We start from the raw sequence: 3,486 nt of genomic DNA on the forward strand, positions 1-3,486 counted from the left end.
GTTTTGGGAGCTTGTGTGTGTCCAGAAATTTATCCACTTCCTCCAAATTTTCAAATTTGTTGGAATATTGTTGTTTATCATAGTCTCTAATGATTTCTTGTTTTTCTGAGGTATCAGTTGTAATATCACCTTTTTCATTTGTAATTTTTGTTATTTGGATCTTCTCTCTTCTTTTTTTAGTTAGCTGTGCTAATAGTTTGTCAATTTTATTTAGCTTTTCAAAAAACCAACTTTTTGATTTGTTGATCTTTTGTATTTTTGGGGGGGGGGTTCAATTTCATTAAGTTCTGCTCTGATCTTAATGATTTCTTTCTATCTGCTAACNAATGCTGGTACAGTGTTGGAAGACTGATAATCCCATGCTCTGCTGGACCAGAATTCAAATTAGCAAAATCTTCCTGGAAAGCAAACCAAAAATGCGTATCATGGTTCTTAAAAATTCACAGCCTTCTATGTTTAATGTTTTGAAGAACGTCCATATCACTTTCCATAATGGCTGTCCTGACATTCCCACCAATGGTACTAATTTACAGTCCCATTGACAGTGTGTATGTATTATCTTTTCTCCCCATCCTCACCAATACTTCTTATCTTTTCTTTTTGATAATAGTCATTCTAACAGATGTGAGATGATATCTCATTGTAGTTTTGATTTGCATTTCCCTGATGATGAGTGATGTTGATTATTTTTTCATATACCTGTAGGCCATTTGTAAGTCTTTTTTTTTTTTTTTTTTTTTTGAGAAATGTCTGTTCAGGTCTTTTGCCCATTTGTAAATAGGGGTATTTGGGCTTCTACTCTCTGTGCTGCAGCCACTGCCAGAGGACCCTCTGCCCTTTGATGCAGATGGGAAAAAGTAGCAATTGGACAGGAGAAGAATGGCATTGAAACAGATTTCCAGCAACAAGTGCTTGGGGCATTGCAGAAAGTTTTTGAACATGACAGTGTGGAACTGAACTGCAGAATGAAATTTGCTATCTACTTACCACCAACGGCAGAAACTGGAGAGTGTCCTGCAGTATATTGGCTGTCTAGGTTAACTTGCGCAGAACAAAATTTCATAGCAAAATCTGGTTATCATCAAGCTGCCTGAGAACATGGCCTTGTTGTCATTGCTACAGATGCCAGCCCTCATGGCTACAATATTAAAGAAGATGAGAGCTGGGACTTTGGTACTGGTGCTGGGTTTTATGTGGATGCTATTGAAGAACCTTGGAAAACTAACTGCAGAATGTACTCTTACTTAGTGGAGGAGCTTTCCCAACTTTTAAATGCCAATTTTCCAGTGGACCCTCAAAGGATGTCTATTTTGTTCCACTCCATCGGAAGCCATGGAGCTCTGATTTGCTTGGAAATCTGCAGAATGTACTCTTACTTAGTGGAGGAGCTTTCCCAACTTTTAAATGCCAATTTTCCAGGGGACCCTCAAAGGATGTCTATTTTGTTCCACTCCATCAGAAGCCATGGAGCTCTGATTTGCTTTGAAAAATTCTGGAAAATACAAATCTGTGTCAGCATTGGCACCAATTTGCAACCCAGTGCTTTGTCCCTGTGGCAAAAAAAAGCCTTTAGTGGATATCTGGGAACAGATCAAAGTAAATAGAAAGCTTATGATTGCCACCCATCTTGTGACGTCCTATCCAGGTTCTCAACTGGACGTACTGATTGATCAAGGAAAAGATGACCAGTTTCTTTCAGATGGACAGTTCCTCCCTGACAACTTCATAGCTGCTTGTACAGAAAAGAAAATCCCCTGTTTTCAGATTACAAGAGGGCTATGATCATAGCTACTACTTCATTTCAACATTTATTACTGATCACATCAGACATTATGCAAAATACTTGAATGCATGAAAAACTTCAGATAAAAGAGTCTCTTCGGGGTTATAAAAATGGCAATAAACAGAATTGCTGAGGGAAAAAAGTTTGAAATGTTGGATTTCATAATGCTAAAAGTGCTTTATTCTGCTGTTGAATTACCTTCTGAATAAATATATAAAATCTAAAATAAATAAATAGTGTATTTGCTTTCTTGTTATTGAGTGGTTTGAGTTTCTTATAAATTTTGAATATTAACCCCTTATCAGAATATTAACCCCTTATCATGTGTGGTTTGCAAATATTTTCTCCTATTCTGTAGTCTGTTTCTTCACTCTACTGATGGTTTCCTTTGCTGTGCAGAAGCCTATTCGTTGGATGTAATTCCATTTATCTATTTCTGCTACTTTTGCCTTTGCCGTTGACGTCATATCCAAAAAATTACTGCCCAGACCAATGCTGGAAAGCATTTCCATTAGGTGTTCTTTTAGCAGTTACATAGTTTTGGATAAATCCCATTCCTGGTATATCTGCAAAGGATATGAAATCAGTACCTGTATGTTGAAGAGATGTCTGAACTTCCATGTTATTGTAGCACTATTGACAATAGCCAAGAGACTGAATCAATCTAAGTGCCCATCAACACATGATTGGATAAAGAAATCTCTCTATATACACTGGAATACTATTCAGCCACAAAAAAAGGAATAAAATTCTGTCCTTCGTGACAACATGGACGAACCTGGAGAATATTATGTTAAGTGAAATAAGCCAGGCACAGAAAGATAAATACTTCATGATCTCAGTCATATGTGAAATCTTAAAAAGTTGACCTCAAAGAAGTAGAGAATAGAACAATGTTTACAGGGGCATGGATGATTAGGGGGGAATGGGGATATGTCCGAGTGTCATAACTAGGAAAAAAAATATTTTTAAGACAAATATGTAAGGTATAAAACAATTAGCAAAACCATACTCAGTTATACTTAAAATAAGTAACCAGAATATTATGATGGTACAATTTCTGACAGTATGAAGGGCTGAGAAGACAGAGATTAGAATTCTTAGTAACCAAATGGGCAGAGATTCCAGTGAATCTCCCTCTTGTTGATTGGGATCAACAAGGGCTGCATCGTAAGAATCAGAATGGATAAGTAAACAGGGCCTCATAGGAACTAAAGTTAGCCTTCTGATAATTTCAGTTTCCAAAATTGAATTGAGGATCTTGAGAGAAGGCTTAAAATAGGAATAGAAAGAATCAAATTCCCAGAAGGGGACCAGAGAAAGAATGAGACGGAAGCAATATTTGAAGATATAACAGCTGAAAACTTTCAAAATTAGTATAAAAAAATAAATAAAATGAAGATGCATTCAGTAGGCACCATAGACCCTAAGTATATACACATGCATACCAGGGCACAGCATATTAACCTCCTGAAAGCCAAAACAAACAAGAAAATTTTTAAAGTGAAGAAAAAAGGGCAGAACTTTCAAAAAACAATGAAAATGAAAACTGAATTCTCAACAAAAATAGTGAAATAGAGTCAAAATTCTGAAAGAAAAGACCACCACTTCACAAGAAAATTTTTAAAGTGAAGAAAAAAGGGCAGAACTTTCAAAAAACAATGAAAATGAAAGCTGAATTCTCAACAAAAATAGTGAAATAG

At 36.1% G+C, this 3,486-nt stretch overlaps 1 pseudogene; it reads left to right on the forward strand.

Annotated features, from left to right (window-relative positions):
* Window positions 1-867: 867 nt before the first annotated feature.
* LOC103594236 lies at window positions 868-1,855 on the forward strand (annotated as a pseudogene).
* Window positions 1,856-3,486: the final 1,631 nt, after the last annotated feature.

This window comes from Galeopterus variegatus, unplaced genomic scaffold (genome assembly GCF_000696425.1).
Source record: "Galeopterus variegatus unplaced genomic scaffold, G_variegatus-3.0.2 Scaffold1512, whole genome shotgun sequence".
Lineage (NCBI taxonomy): Eukaryota > Metazoa > Chordata > Mammalia > Dermoptera > Cynocephalidae > Galeopterus > Galeopterus variegatus.